The sequence below is a fragment of the Equus caballus genome, chromosome 25 (genome assembly GCF_041296265.1).
Source record: "Equus caballus isolate H_3958 breed thoroughbred chromosome 25, TB-T2T, whole genome shotgun sequence".
NCBI classification, from domain to species: Eukaryota; Metazoa; Chordata; class Mammalia; order Perissodactyla; family Equidae; genus Equus; species Equus caballus.
In genome coordinates this window covers 45,334,246-45,350,089 of record NC_091708.1, presented here as the reverse complement: position 1 = coordinate 45,350,089, position 15,844 = coordinate 45,334,246, and the positions used below count along the sequence as shown (strand labels likewise).

At 57.4% G+C, this 15,844-nt stretch overlaps 1 long non-coding RNA gene across 1 annotated transcript; it reads left to right on the top strand.

Moving 5' to 3' along the window:
• Nucleotides 1-1,055: 1,055 nt before the first annotated feature.
• On the top strand, nt 1,056-6,170 carry LOC138920687 (uncharacterized). The gene is made up of 4 exons (XR_011432337.1): nt 1,056-1,417; nt 2,002-2,212; nt 2,933-3,301; nt 5,785-6,170. It is a non-coding gene; the product is annotated as an uncharacterized lncRNA (long non-coding RNA).
• Nucleotides 6,171-15,844: the final 9,674 nt, after the last annotated feature.

The window sequence follows — 15,844 nt, the reverse complement described above, 5'->3', positions numbered from 1 at the left end:
TGCCCTCCAGCCGGTTGCACACGCCCACAGCCCTATGTCCCTCCCCGCGAAACGAGGTCCCTGATGGGAAGCGATGGTGCATGGGATGCATTTAGGGCTCTCGGGGAGGTTAGGAATGGCAGATCATGGCAGGCAGGGAGAGAAAACCCAAACCCGCAAACCGTGTTCCTTCCAGGAGGGGAAGTTGCTGTCACTCCATCCAAAGGGGCGCAATGCTGTGGGCCCACCCAGGTGGAGGTGTGGTCCCCCAGAGTGACCACCGGTTTTGAGGCTCATTACTCTGCCAGGGCTGCCATGGCAAGGACTTCACGAGAGGCGGCTCAGACAGCAGAAGCCTGTTCTCTCGCAGTCCAGGCCAGAAGTCCGAGCTCAAGCTGTCGGCGGGGCTGGATCCGTCTGCGGCCCTGGTTCCGTCTGCGGCCCTGAGCGAGAATCTGGTCTAACGCCCTCTCGCCGCGTCCGGTGGTCTGCCGGCCAGCTTTGGTGTTCCTTGGATATATGGACTGAATGTTTGGTGCTCCCAAAACTCAGAGGCTGAAATCCTAACCCCCAGTGTGATGGTATTAGGATGGGCCTCTGGGAGACGACTGGGTCATGGGAGTGGAGCCCCCGTGAATGGAATCAGTGCCCTGAGAAAAGAGGCCCTCCAGGTTTCAGCTGTGTGAGGATACGACGAGAAGACGGCCACCTGTGGTCCACGGGAGGTTCTCACAGAACCTTGGTCCTGCTGCCGTTCCAGCCTCCAGGACTGTGAGAAGGAAATTCCTGTTGTTTACAAGCCGCTCGGCCTGTGGTGCTCATCTCGGCAGCCGGACCAAGGCCCCGGCCGGTGGCTGTGTCACCGTGACCTTCACTGTCTTCTTCCCACGGCGTTCTTCCTGCACATGTCTGTCTCTGGCCAAATTTCCCTTTTTATAAAAATCATATTGGATTAGGGCCAATGACCTCATCTTAACGCAACGACATCTGCAACAACTCTTCCCAAATAAAGTCACATTCCCAGGGATGGGCGTGTGGACCTCAACATCTTTTTTGGGAGGATACAATTTAACTCCAAACAGAGGCTGAACATTGTTGACTGCAGTTGGAAAACTGGGCACCCCACAGTGGTGGGCGTCAGGTCAGCCCCGACGGGTGATTCTCGTCGTTTCTTCCAGGTGTAGCCTTCGTTCCTGCCGCTAAGGCCACTTCGCACATGGGCCACTGGACAGACACTGGAGGCGCTGGAGCTGGAGGCCAGCAGACGGCCATGGGGGAGTCGTCTTGTCCACTGACCGCTGAGAAGGACCTCCTTCCACTGAGACCTTCGGGCGAGCGCTCCCACGGGGCATGACAGCACTGCCGTGTCACGTAGTCCAGAACGTGCCAGTCATGGAGAATACGATGCTGGAGGTGGATGATGTGGCTCTGGACACAGGTACGTTCACCCTCTGGCCCATTTTGAGAAAACTGTCCACACGTCTCTTCCCCAAGACTCCTCGTCACCAGCCTTCCAGCCTTGTCCTCCCCAGTCCCTGAGTGTTTGGCCAAGCCGTGAGCCCAGCCAGGAGTCCCTGTGGACCCTCACCCAGGGTCTTCTCAGCTCCCAGGAAGCATCGCTTGAAGTTCTGTCCCACTAGAGCGTTTCCCGTCTTCACGTGCAGTACGAAGAATGATGTTCCCCCACAGATGCCCACACCCTCGTCCCCAGCCCCGTGAATCTGTCACATGGCAGCAGGGACTGTGCAGACGTGATTAAGGTCATGGACCTTGAGATGGGGGCGTTAGCCTGGATTACGTGTCCTGATGTCACCACAAGGACCCTTAGAAGTGAAAGAGGAGGGCAGAGGAGTTAGAGATGCAACGAGGCAGGAGGATGCGAAGGGTGGGGGAGACTTGACCTGTGGCTGCCGGCTTGGGAGGCGGAAGGGGCCACCAGCCGGGGAGGCTGACCGGCCTCTGGAAGCCGGCAGTGGCCCTCAGCCAACAGCAGCAAAGCAGAGGGATCTGTCCTTCCAACAGAAGGAGCTGAATTCCGCCAACACCCTGAACGAGCTAAGAAGTGGCATCTCCTCCAGAGCATGAAGCAAGGGCTGTGGTCCAGCCGACGCCTGGAGTTGGCCTGTGGGACTCTGAGCAGAGAAACCAGCCTGACCTGCTGGACTTCCGACCCTGGGACTGTAGGATATTATATTCGTGTTGTCTGCAGCTGCTAAATTCGTGGCAGCAATAGGTAACTGATACAACCGTCCTTCGCGGCCGTGCTGAAGGGCCCCGGTGATATGCTCAAGTGTTTTGTGGGCTCTTAGACCTCTGCGGGGCCTTAGAAGCTATATTTTTCCTGCCTGAGGAGGATAATCCTCCCCTGGCAATGTAGCGTACTGGTTAGCGTAAGCCTCGGAGCCAGATGAACTTGAGTGCAAATCCTGACGCCTCACTCACTACCTATGTGGCCTCGACGAGTTTCCAGATTGCCCTGTGCCTCAGGGTTCGCACCTGTAAAATGGGAGCAATCGTAGCAGCTGAGCATTCAGTAAGGGGAAGCATGCACAGTGCTCAGCACAGGGCCTGGCCCCGGGCAGTTCAGGGGACAGCAGTGGTTACGATTATTACAGCATTTCTGAGTGGTGGTTGTCTGGTCTGGTGAATCACCTCCAGGCCCGAGACACTTGCTCTCTTATGAGATGAGCAAGGTAAACACCTTCTGTCTACACGTGGCCTATGAGGGTTCTGGGGTGGGTGTGAGAAGGACAAGGGGTCAGGCCTGGCTTTGGTACAGACTGGCTAAGATACTGGGTAGGCCATGGTCCTTCCTTCTTTCTGGGCCTCAATTTCTCCTCTGTGAAATGAGAGAGTTGGCTCTAACTTCCCTTTCTGGTTTTGAGATTTTGTGATTCTGTGAATTCAGGTCAGAGCTACACTGTTGATCTCACATGTAATTATTTTTTCTCAGGATTACACATTCTTGAATAAAAATGAAATAAGACCTTCAGAAAAACTGATGAAATACTTTTTGACCTAACATTAATATGCCACACTGAAGGCAGGAAAATGAATCAGTAAGATTAAAGACGTGGGGAGCCCAGGAGTATAAGCACCGGGCCGGAGCGAGACGGCAGAGCGAGGCGGGGGCTGGCTGTTTCCATGTATATTTATTTGCTCTGACATTAGTGCATTAAGCTGGTGCATATGTAATTTCATATAAAAACTAACACCAGTGGAATATTCCTCTGCTCGCACATGCCGCTCTCATCGGCGGAGCCATCGTGTGGACACGGGAGGTGCCCTGCTCCCCCAAATCCATCCCAGGGTGGAGGTGCAGGTGAGTGGCAGGGTGTCTGGGAGGGAGATAGACAGGGTGGGGGGAAGGAAGCCAGGCGGGGGCCAGAAGACACAGTGGGAGGGACAAGGGGCCGTTCTGCTCCCCCAACTCCAACGGCCACCGGCAGTCCCTGTGCTGCAGGGACCAGGGTGATGGTCACGGCCCAGGTCACGTCAGAGGAGTGTGACAGGTTTTGAGGGGAGGGACGTGTGGGTGGGCTGGCGTCTCTGCCTCCAGGGATTCAAGCCACTGCCCCTCCTGCCAGGCAAGACCCTTGGTAATGGCATTTGGAAAGAGGTCAGGGGGCTGTGGAGACCCTGCCTGGGCTGACCCAGCTCCCATTGTCAGGTGCTCAGAGAAATCCGCCTACCTGGCTGGGGGGGTCCTTGGGCTCCGGGTGACCTGACCCTCCTGAAGATGGACCCTCCTTGAGGAGTGGTGGAGCCAGAGGGCTTAGCTGTGCCCGCTGGGGTTCCAGCACTGGGAAGGACAGAGCGGGGCTGGCTGCTCTGCTGCTCTGGCACCTTTAAAACTCAGCCCTGACTGAGTACACGCCAGTGACTGAGTTAGCCCAAGGGTCTGAGCGGGGTAGACCTTGCCTCCGTCCAGGGGCTCAGAGTCCTGCCGGAGAAGGCAGAGGTGGGGGTTGGGGGTGACAATAAAGAGCAGAAAGTGAGAGAGGCCTGCCGGAGGGCCCAGGGAAGAGATGCATCAAGCTGGGGCTTACAGGCTGGGCAGGGCACACTCTCCCCATGGACTATGGGGGACACCGAGGGTGGGCCCAGAGGGTTACTTATAGGATGTGCTTCCAGGAGCAGGAGAGGCTGAGAGAGACAGGTGGAGGGGGCAAGACAGACTGGGCGGGGGGCCGTCAGAGACCATCGCCCCATTGCAAGGGACCAACCCTGGGGTCTCCCAGGCAGACCCTTCCTTGGGCTGCATGCAGAAGCAGGGCCAGCCCAGGGTGGGCAGGACAGCACAGGGCACACACTGCCAGGGGGCACCCACTCTTGGGGTCAGCACCCGACAACCAGAACCCCTTGCATTTTGCACCCGATGCTGCCCCTGCCTCACCCAGTTGGCCTAGTTCTCAGCACAGGTTCTGAGTCTGACGTGAGTTCAGATCCCAACCTCAGTGTGTGACCTCAGGCAAGTGATGGAGCCCCCATCTGCAAAGCAGGGTCAACAATGCTACAGCTGGGAGTGGCAGGCTGCTGGCGCTGTCTGGAAGGACCTGGCACAGAGCCCTCACTAATGGCAGGGGCTACCCCTGGGTTATAAGTCACGTTGTCGCCATGGTTACTGCTGTCAGTGTCCCAGGACTCACCAGTGCCTTCCTGAGGGCGTGGCCTCGCCACCTGCTGCAGGCCCTGCGCTCCCCGGGCCCTCTGCGGGGTGGGGCTTCCCGCAGATCAGCAGCGTGCTCGTGAGCAGAGCTGATGACGGCTGGCACTAATGTTTAACAACCAGATGCTTCCGTGGGATCACGTGTGCGTGGCGCTCTGCTTCGATGTGGTTTTATATTTTGTAAGTGCATAACAGGTTTCAAAAAGCCTGCTGGCCTACTTCTGACGGCAAAGGAGTTAGGCTCAAAATCCCGATACCAGCAGCACCGGGCCTGGCTGGGGGTGCTTTCTGGATTGACATGAGCTTCCAGCTGCTTCTCTGATCACACCCAGCCTGGCCTACCCCCACAGTCACCACTCGGAGTGTGTGCGTGTGTGTGTAAACGAGCAGGCACACACACACAAGCTCGGAATCTGAGGTCTCCCCATCCTAGCTCCTTGGCTGGAGTAGGCTGGCCTCTCCTCTGCCCACTGTCCTTTTGTTCATCAAGAACAGATGCACAAGGTCTCTGCGTTCACACTCGGGAACGTTACATAGCAGCGCGAATGTACGCACTCGAAATATACCCACCGAATCGGAACAGTCTCAAAACCTACGATTAAGTGACAAATGAGGCTACAGAAGAACACACACAGAACAATGCAATTTCTATGAAGCTGTCAAACATACCAACCTCTGGGCTACTCAGTGACACAATCATCCTTAGCAACATCATCAAGAAACGCACGGGTGGGCCTAACAGCAAATTCAGGATTGCAGTTACGTCCATGGGATCAGGGTCTCCTCCCCACTTTTAAGTTAAGCAAACAACAGTATCAGAGTGGTTTAAGGATTGAGGCTTAACCGAGTTTGCAGTTTTCATGGGGCACTTGTCAGGCCTGCCTCCAAGCTGTTCACAGGTCAGGAGACAAAAGGGGGCCAGTCTCTGAACGTTTCCTATAACTGCCCTTTTCTTTTTTTAATTAATAGACTATTTTTTTTAGAGCAGTTTTACGTTTACAGGAAAATCGAGCAGATAGTGTAGAGTTCCCATACACGCACCCTCCACCCATAGTTCCCCTATTATTTTATTATTACGTTGAAATAATAGTTTTCTTTGCTGGAACTTTTTAAAAAAATCACACTTTATTTTTTAGAACAGTTTTAGGTTCACAGCAAAATTGAGCAGAAGGCACAGAGCTCTCTCATGGACCTCCCGCCCCAACACACGCGCAGCCTCCCCGACTGTGGATGTCTTCCACGAGAGCCAGGCATTTGCCACAATTGATGAGCCTACACTGACACGTCATCGTCACCCAGAGCCCGCAGTTTCCACTGGGGCTCCCTCCTGGTGTTGTGCAGTCCGTGGGGTGGGACAGTGTATAATGTCCCGTATCCATCGCTTTACATCATACAGAGCAGTTTCACTGCCCTAGCCCCTGTTATTAACGCGTCGTGTCAGAGTGATACACTGTTACAATCGATGAGCAAATGTATACTGTCAATATTATATTGTAGAAATAAAAATCAAAGTCAAATGTAGTCTGCAGTTGCAAGAACAATTTCATATCTTGGTTTTGGTAATTATCATGGAGGGAATCATGGTTTTAAACTCAGTTTTTACCTTTCCTTTAACCATCCATGTGGACATTGCGCTTTAGTCACAAAGCGTTGTGCTTGGTTACAGGAAGGGAAGCAGCTTAGCCCGAACCACTAGAAAGAACGCAGGCAAGAGCTGGACCGTATTCTAGCAGGACACGAAGGAAAAGGAGGAGTGGTCTTTGCTCTCAAATGTCCTCAAGTCTCTGTGGAGAAACGATATGTGCCCAAGGAGACGGTCAAAACCTCAGACTGAACTGTCTGCACCAGACATGTGGGCTGCCTGCAGATCTGGGTTCACCAAGAGAGGGCGCCCGCTCTGCCAAATGGGGTTTCTGCATCAATGTGGCCCCATGCCTTCCTCCCATCCCCCTTCGACCTGGGAGGGCATGTCAATCACACGGTTCCTTTCCCCTCCATTGTCCACAGCCTGAGCTTGTGTCAGGTCAGGAGGGCACGGAGGCTCTGCTTAATGTCCAGGGCCAGCAGAGGCTGAGTGGAGGAGCTGAGAAGAGGCCGGCTGCCTCCACCAGCCCTGCCCATTTCCCTCCCGCTGGTGACAGCGTCCTTCAACTGCTCCCTCCCTCTGGAATCCATCTCATTTGGACTATTGGTCAAGATGCCACTCTTACCTGGCTGGGGTGAGCACATGGTCCAAACTAGCCTGACCACTTTCCCCTCCCCAGAATGAGGCTGGAGAGGACAGACAGAAAGGTCCGTGGCGGCTGGAGAGGATGCCTCTGGCAATGCCCCCTCCCCTGGAGGGTCTGAGTGACGGTCCCTGTTCCCAACATCTCTGGAGCTGGCCCTGCTCCTGACTTTTTCCAGCCCGGCTCTCCAGTGTTCCTTGGACCCTGTGAACTGCTCATGTCCTGACAGCAAATCCACTGTGACGTGTTGTTTTAGGTTATGCAGCTTAAGCTGGTCCACGTCAGCTGCTCTTGCAACCACAGGGCTGTGTAGAAAAGGATTCTGCTGTGCTGCTGGACTCAGCAGGAAGGAGCCGCAGACTGCTTAGTGATATCGGCCCTGGGAGTGACAGCCCATGTATCAGTATCTCACACTTGGTTCGGGCCCCACCCTCTCCATCTTCACTCGGGACTCGGCTGGCCTTCCTAGGAACCCAGCCGGCAGTGGGGCTCTCTGTCCAGCCTGTCGAGGAGGCTCATTGCAGAGCCTGTCTTTGCAGTTTGAGGCCAGTCTATTGGAAGCCCCTGCTAACGGACGCTCTATGCCCACACCAAACAGCTCTCAACAGTCAGCCTTCTCTGTCTTGTCAGCAGAACATGCTGAAAGGTGAAATGAAGGAGCTGAACTCTCCTCTGCGAGCTCCCAGACATGCCAGGTCTCTCAGGGAGGACTCCATTGCCCCCAGCTCCCCTCCCCACTGGAGGAAAAAAAAAAAAATCCCTGTTTCTGGGGTAGGGGTGGGGCGGGCAGCCCTTTCTGGGACGGCTGCTCTGCCCTGCAAGGCCAGCCATCCGTACTAATTGCTAAGTCCCGCCGCTCGCCCCAGCGAACGTGGAGGCGAGCCCGGGTTTGCCCTTGAAGATGGCAATGGCAACTCTGGGCTGCTCAGCAAACCCGTTCCCTCAATGATGCTTGCCTCTGTCTGTAGAGTCTCTCCTGGCTTTCTGACGGAAGCCGAGACACGCGGAGAAGCCCTTTAAGGGCACTAATTTACATGGCAAGTACACAGATTACAGAAAAGCGTATTTCACTGGGCTTTGCAGCAGGCCTGCAACTGGAAGCGGCCCCTCTCCAGACGCTCGTGCCATCAATCTGGGGCTGGCCGAGGCCACGCAGATCGCGTCTGCTCCCCCCTGACATACCCCGTAGCCAGGCCGAAGGGCGGCTGGTGTGGCTTTTTTCATTTTCTTCCTAACAGGTTCAATATTTTAACAAACCCAAGCGCTGTTTAAACTGGAGGCGGTTTCCAGGAGACGGGCTGCGTCCCCACACTTCTGCCGTGGTAATTAATTTAGTTGCCCGTGAGTTATGGACTGCGTCGCCTCCGAGCCCTGCCCTCCTCCCCGCCTGGCTGCAAGGCCTCCGAGTTCCTTTCACTGGATGTGATGACTTTTTTGGTGGGGTGCGGACTAGAGTATCTGGGAGTTCAGGGGTTCCTGTGCCAAAGGGCACACCCTTGGTAGGGGCTGTGGCTGCCAGTCCGCCTAGTGACCTAACCAGCACTTACCTAGTTTCTGCCTCCAGCATGCTAGGCTCAGGGAGATGCTCAGAGGGATACGGAGATGAACCAGATGCCACCTCCATCCTCAGGGCAGAGGTCGGCGTCAGGTTATGGGGCCCTGGGCAGATGCTCTGAAGGAAGTCGACAGAGACCTAGCTCTGGGCAGGTGGTGGAGCCTGGGCCTGGGAGGGGAGGGTGGAGCAAACCCGCGCGATGGGTAGGCCCTGTTCCTCCCCGTGTCCGCATGAAGAAGCTGAGGCTCAGAGAGGGGACGCGGCTTGCCTGAGAGGCCGGGCTGCAAGGGGAAGGGCTGGGACTGGACGTTCCACTTGGTCCTCCACGCCCACGCACTCGCCCACGGGGCCACGCGGTCTGTAAGTCAGCCAGGCAGGCTGAGAAGGCTTCGTGGTGCCACAGAGACGTTTGGAGGACGCAGAAGAGGCCACGATCGGAGGGAGGAGTAAAACCGTCCCAGGAGGAGGATGTGAGGCAGCTGGAGCTGGGTGGCCCTGGGGACCTGTGAGGATGGGCTGAGCAAGAAAGTGAGATGTGCTTTCTGTTGCTAGGAAAGAACAGACATGGTCCCCCCCGGGCTTCTCTTGGTCTTCTTACCGCTGCCGGGCGCACACTCCACAGTCGCACCTGTAACCTGCACGCCCGCCGGGGAGCGGCGGCCATAACTCCCAGTACCCGGACGGTACTCCTGGGTTCCGTGATGAGAGGTCCGTACCAGGCTCCACGGTCGCCTCTCCCACTTCCCAGGATGAGACCCTGATCTGAGTGTAAGAGGAGTAGAAAGAAAGGACCCCCAGTGCCCAGGCCATGAGGGCATCTTCACGGGGACAGTGGTGCGTGCAGAGGGTAGGATGGGTTTCCACCAGCAGAGAGAGAGGGCGAGAGACACGCAAGCACTGCCATCCCCACTTCACAGGCAGGAAGCAGGTGTTCAGAGAAACCGTGGAATTTCCCTGAAGGACCCGCAGAAGCGTCAACGGGCAGGTAGGGACCATCAGGGTGGGGCCGTGGCCCCAGGCCTCCTGCCTGGGAGGTGGCCTCTGACAGCAGCTTTGTGGCGCCCCGCGCACGGGTCTAACTTCCCCAGACTGAGCGCTTGAAGGGAGCAACTCAGCCTGTCCCCTGGGAGAGAGAGGCCACATATGTGTTCTGTTGTTTTTATTTCGTGTTAGTCAGTGATGAAAAAATTGCTCCCAGGAAACATATAAGCAAGGCTCAGTGTCTACAATATTTTTTTTTTGGCGTTTTCTGTTTTTTGTGGGATGTGGGGATGAACTGAAACACTGACTCAGTAGCCAAATGTCACACTTGGCTGGGGAGACAGTCTCCATAGGAATCAATATGTGAGCTCGAAACGCAAAAACGGGTAGGAATCTGTGCCTGAGGGGTATGGAAAAGCAGCACTATGCGTTTTCACGTCGGGCGATTGTGTTCCCCCGAAAGGCTGGATTTAGATCTTGGACGAGGCCGTTTCTGCCCTTTGGGGTCGTTTATAAACAAACGCAGCCTCCCCCAAAGTCCGCTTTGTGGGACCATTATGGGATAGTAACAGCTGTGGAGACCAAAGGTTTCAGCTGCTCTTTCTGGGTGCAGGGGAGGGGTCCCCACCCAACTGCCTGGGTGGGCGTGGCTACGTGCCTTTCTCTGGCCAACGAGACACGGGCAGGGGTGATGCTGTCACTTCAAGGACACCTGAGCCAGAGAGCGAAGCGCCACATTCCTCACCCTCTTCTCTGACGACTGAGGAAGTGCGAGTGAGGACAGAGGCTCCATCGCCCGGGTTCCCAGGCAGCTCCAGCAAGGACAGCGCCTCTGCCAGCCCACACTGTGCACAGCGTGTCTGAGGGCTGAACTTCACCTGTCAAGCCGTAGGGATTCCGGGCTGTTTGTTACTGTGGCATAACTCGGCCCAGCTTGACCGATACAATGTAATGCCTGCAAATGGTTCTGGCTGTACTCTGCAGACACAAGTCCAACAGGCGTGGAAGGCTTCCTAGGGTCTCCACAGACCAGCCGAGGGTCTGCGAGGAGGCTCTCCCACGTTCTGTGATCACAGGCCACGCTCTGGGAAGCCCTGAGCGCTCTGACCCACAGACCCGCGCTGGGCCCCCAGGTCATCCCGCTGGACCTCCCACCGCCCTTGAAGAAAACCCTTACATCGCTGCCTTACAGACAAGCAAATGTGGGTCCCAGAGGGTTAGGGCCTTGCTTGGTGTCACCCGTGGTGGTGCCAGGATCAGTGTCCTGGCCTTGACCCCGACATGGTGCTCTCTCCTTAGGATGTGTCACTCTGGGCTCTTCCTCATGCTGCGGGTACCGTCCCCTCCCGTTACCCCACCACCTTCAGGCAGAGGAACCCGGGCGGCGGCTGATTTCAGGTTCCACTCCTGGGCTGTCCAGGTGATAAAGATGCCAATGAAGTCATGATCGAAAGCAAAATGATGTCCTAATGCAACGGGTCACATTCAGCAGGGCTGAGCTGAGAGGCATGGTGACCAGATGGGGTGGGCTTGGCGCTCTGGCACTGTGGAGGTGCTGGAAAAATACGGTCCAGGGCCAGCCCCATTCCTTGGCCCCCCAACATTGCTGGGTGGGCAGCCAACTGCCGCTGGGAGATCCTGATGACAGGGAGAGTGGGGGGTGAGAATGGAGGGAGAGAGAAAGGAGGTGGAGCTGCAGCTGGCCAGGCCCCCCCCAACCCCTGCTTGCACCCCTGCTCCCTCTGGGGTCAGCTCTTGCCCTAAATAGACTAATCCGTGTCCAGCCCGGGACCTGTCCTCGGCAGGGTCCCTGCAGGTCTGGGGGTGCTCCGCGAGGGCTGCAGCTCACAGGACCTGGGCTGCCCTCCAGCTCTGCCAGCCTGAGATGACCTTCCTGCTGGCCCCCCACCCTGCCAGGGTGCCAGGAGCTGTGAGGCACCAGTCGCCGGGTGCACGGAGTCCTCGAACATCCCATAAGTGAGCAGTGCCGTGCAAGTGTGGCAGCCAGCACCTGGGCACTGTGCAGTCTCTGTCACAGATCCAGGAAGATGTGGCCTCCACCTGGGGACAGCATTTGCCCCAGTCCCAGCATCCAGGCAGCAGAGGAGGAGCAGATGATCGTTTGTCCCATGTGAGGCGGGGGTGGGGGTGGAGAGATGGGACAGCAAGGGCTGATCGTAAGCGGTGTGCCTAAATGTGGCTCACAGCGGAGGCACCGTTTATGGGGGCCAAGGAAGAGAGTTCTCTTCATGTCCCGATGTCCACGCTCCACAGGACAGGGAGCAGGTGAGGAAGCCACTGTGGAGACCAGCCAGGTCACGACCAGGAGGCTCCCAACACCCCGTGCCGCTCGGGCCCAGCAGGTTCCAAGGGGCAGATCCTTCTGTCTGCAAAGAGCTGGTAGGGAAATGCCCCACGGCCCCCCTCCCCACCCTCCGCCTGGCCCACTGGCTGCCCCTGGTTTCTGGCTGAGGCCCCTGCCTCTCCCTGGCTGAGATGAGATGAGAGCTGCTCCCCTGGCTCGTGTCCCTCTTGCCCCACTGCGAGCTCTCCCAGTGGCTTCTGGGGACAGAGGTCACAAACAGGAAGACCAGGATGGGTCACGGCACATCCGAAGGGAAGGCAGGGACCACTGGTGAGCGAGGGGCTCTGTGTACAGACCCTGGGTCTGGGCGCCCCACTCGTGGTGCCATGAATCCCCTCCTTTGTGACAACAGGAGGAGGAAGCTGGTGGCAGCGCCGAGACCTGCTCAGCCGTGGCTGGGCCGTGCTCCCGGCCTCTGCGGGGGCCCCTCCCGGGCTTTGGCTGCTCTGACCCAGGCAGGATGGCTGGCTTCGGCTGTCCTGACCGGCCACTGAGTCAGCGTGAGCTGGGGTAGCCCGTCCCCTGAGCCCGGCTCCCTGAAAGCCCAGATATGGGCTGGTCACCCCAGCTGGCTCTCAAGTCCCACAGGCCATGACAGCTCACCTGCGCCCCCTTCTCAGTTGAAAATATTGTCACTTGGATAAGAAGGATGAGACGCTGAGCTGCCCCGAGGGCTAGAGTCATGTGACAGCTGGCCTGGCCTTTCCGCAAAGTTGCATGTTCGGGGAGAAAGCCTGGGGTGAAGCCTCCTGCCAGTTGCTTCAGGAACAGCTGTCAAAACACAGCTCTCCGCGAAGGAGAACTGTGAGGGCAGGGCAGCCTCCCAAGGACCTCGGCCAGGATTCGAGGACCGGGCAGCCGGTCCCCAGGCCTCTCCTCATGGGCAGGTGAACCCAGAGCAAGGCTCCGCCTCTGGGGGTGCAGAGTGGGCGCAGAGGGCGAAACAGCTCGACAGGGTCCTTCTCCTTCTCTCTGGTTGGGAAGCCATCAGCCATCCTCTTGTGGTCAGTCCAGGGGGGCTGCACAGAGGCGGTGGCAGAGAGAAGAGTGCTCTGTACACACACGTACATGTGAAAGCAGACACTTGATAGGCACGTTCTCTGTGTCAGGTGCTGGGGACAGCGCAGTCACCAGGGCAGGCAAACGTCCTCCTGCTGTGCACTTCACGTGCTGAAAGAGAGATGAGTCACTAATAAAACCTGATAACGAATATGTACTGATATCCAGAGTATGTTGTACAGGTTGCAAAGGGGGGTGGGAATGCTGGGGGTTACGGGGTTCTAATTTTAAATAGGGGGTCAGGGCAGGCCTCACCGACAGGGGGCATTAGAGCAGAGACTTGTGGAGGTGAGGGAGGGGCCGTGCAGATATCTGAGAGAACAGCATTTTCAGAGGGAATAGCACATGCAAAAGCCCTGTGGCATCAACGAGCCTGATACATTTAGGAGCAGCAAAGAGGCCAGGAACATCAGAGGGAGGGCAAGAGGAGAGTGGGGGTGGTCAAGAAGGTCAAGGAAGAGCGGGCAGCTCTCGGGCTTCCAGGACTTTGGCCGGACTCTGAGTGAGACCGGGGCCTTTGGTGGTTTGTGAGTTGAGTTGTGAAGCGATCTGACTAGTAGACTAAAACCTCCTTCAGCCTCCTTGTGGAGACCAGGCTGAACCACAGCACTGGCGAGAAGGGCCAATTTAGGAGGAAGATCATGGAGTACAGAGCACATCAGCTGGCTGTGTGACCCTGGGCAACAACTTCCTCTCTCTGATCCTCAGTTTTCTCTTTAGTAAAGTCAGGGAACAGCGCCTATCTCCCTGGTCTTGGATGAGCTGAGCTCTTGTATTTAAGGGTCCAGGTGGAGAGCTCGGGGTAACGCAGGCCCCCGTGGACCGGGTGGCTTCAGCTGGGACCACATTTCCCAGCCTCCCTTGCAGGCAGGAGGGGACACGTGTCCGTTTTCTGACCCAGTGGGATGTGGGCAGAAGTGTACCTGCAGCTTTTCCCCATCAGGCGGTCGAGGGACTCGGGGCTCAGGACCGATGAGGTGGGAGTGAGGAGCCCCGTCTGAGCCGCCGCCGGGACCGCCCACACCGGCCGGGGCGCAAGGGAGCGTGAACGTGGTTTTAAGCCTGTGAGACGTGTGGACATTTGTCGCACCAGCAGCTGCCTGCCTGCATGACCCATGCTCCTTATGGGACATGCATGGAAGCTCCCTGGGGGCCTCAGGGAGGTGACGGCAAGTTCCCCCGAGTGGAGGTGGCCCTATTGCAGCAGCTGGGGGGGGACCCGGGTTCGCCACTGGCTCTGCCACTTGGGGGAAGTCACTCCTTGTTTCCGCTTACCTTGGTGGGGTGACGATGACGACACCTGTCTCAGGTGGTGGCAGTGGGGGTTGAGGAGACACAGTCTGGGGGCCCAGAACGAGCCTCACCTGCCGCCCTTGTTATTCTGAGCTTCACACCCTCCATCCGTGTGGGTGGGTCTTGCAGTGAAGACCTCTGGGGCACGGGGGTTGATGGGTCTGACCCAGCCCCACCCTGACCAGTGGGCTGACTTTGGGTGAATCACCCTTTGAGCCTCAGTTTCCCTGCCGGTGATGCAGGCTTGTTGGGGGATGAGGGCGGGCTCCCAGGCTGGGTCCTCCCATCCCAGCCGGCCCCTCGGCTTCTCAGATGTGAGGACTGAGCTCTGTCCCCAAACTTCCCCATCCACTGCCCGGTCGCCCTCAGGACCCTGGGGCCACATGGCCTGGGGATTACTGTCTCTTTGGATGAGATGGAGAAGCGGAGGCCCAGGTCACTGAGTGACTCTCTCAAGGCCACATGTCCCAGTGAGCGGCAGGGCCAGGGCTAGAGCTCGCCCCCGTGACCCACGAGAGTCCAAGGACCCTGGAGTCAGAAGGCCAAGGTCCCATCCTACCTCTGTCCCCCTGGCCGTGTGAGCTCGGGCCCGGGACCTACACAGCCTGGGCCTCAGTTTCCTCACCTGTAAAATGGGGAAATGACGTAGAAACCAGCCTCCAAGATGGCCTGGTGACCCTGCCTCCTGGTATCACACCTGATCCCCCCCCACACTGTACTGGGGCTGGTCTGTGTGACCAACAGAATCTGGAGAAAGGGTGTCACGTCACTCCCCAGATTAGGTTCTGTGAGGCGCTGCGGCTTCTGTCCCGGGTGCCCCTATTTCTCTCTCTCTCATGTGACAAGCTGGGGCGGGCCAGAGCTATGTTGTCATAAGTAGCCCCACGGAGAGGACCTCATGGTGAGAACCGGGGCCGCTTACCAGCAGCCTGGTGAGTCAGCATGTTAGTGGCTCCTCCAGCCCCACTCGAACCTTCTGATGAGGCAGCCTGACTGCCACCTCCTGGGAGACACCGAGCCAGAAGCACCCGGGGAGCCGCTCCCCGATTCCCAGCCCACAGACACTGAGACAGTGAATGTTTTTTGTTGTCTCCTGTGGCTAAGATTTGGGGGTAATTTGTCCCAATTATTGCAGCAATAGGTAACTATTGCCACCTGCCGATAGAGTCGCTATGAGGATCCACCAGGAGGGTGGATGGGAAGCTGAGCTCCGGGCTGGCCTGGTCCCACATGTCGGCCGCGGCTCCCACCATGCCATCTTTCCGCTTGGTCACGACTTCTCACCCAGGAACGCAGGAAGCAGCCCACTTGTCTGGCCAGGGTCAGCCTCTTCTCTTGTCGACAGCGTGCCTCAGGAGGAGTCTGGGCGATGAGCAGAGCAGACGTGGGGACTTTATTAGGAGCCGTAATCGGGTGCTCGAGTCTCGATGAGGCTGGGGAAATTTACAAGTGGCCGCGCGGGTGCCGGCGGGCGGCTCTGCTTCCCGAGCCCCGGCTCCTCCTGCTTCGCGGTGGAGCGCTGGCTCTTGAGTGTGTTCCCTTCAGAGCAGGAGGAGGCGGAAATTGAATTAGTCTGCACATTTGGGCTGCTGATGGTTTTACTCAAAGCCATTTCGCTTGCTCATTTTTAATCTCTTCCTTCCATTTTTAAACAGCTGGCAGCTAAGTGGAGCTCAAGTGCTGGTTCCAGGGATCGTGTCCAGCCTCCTCCCCAG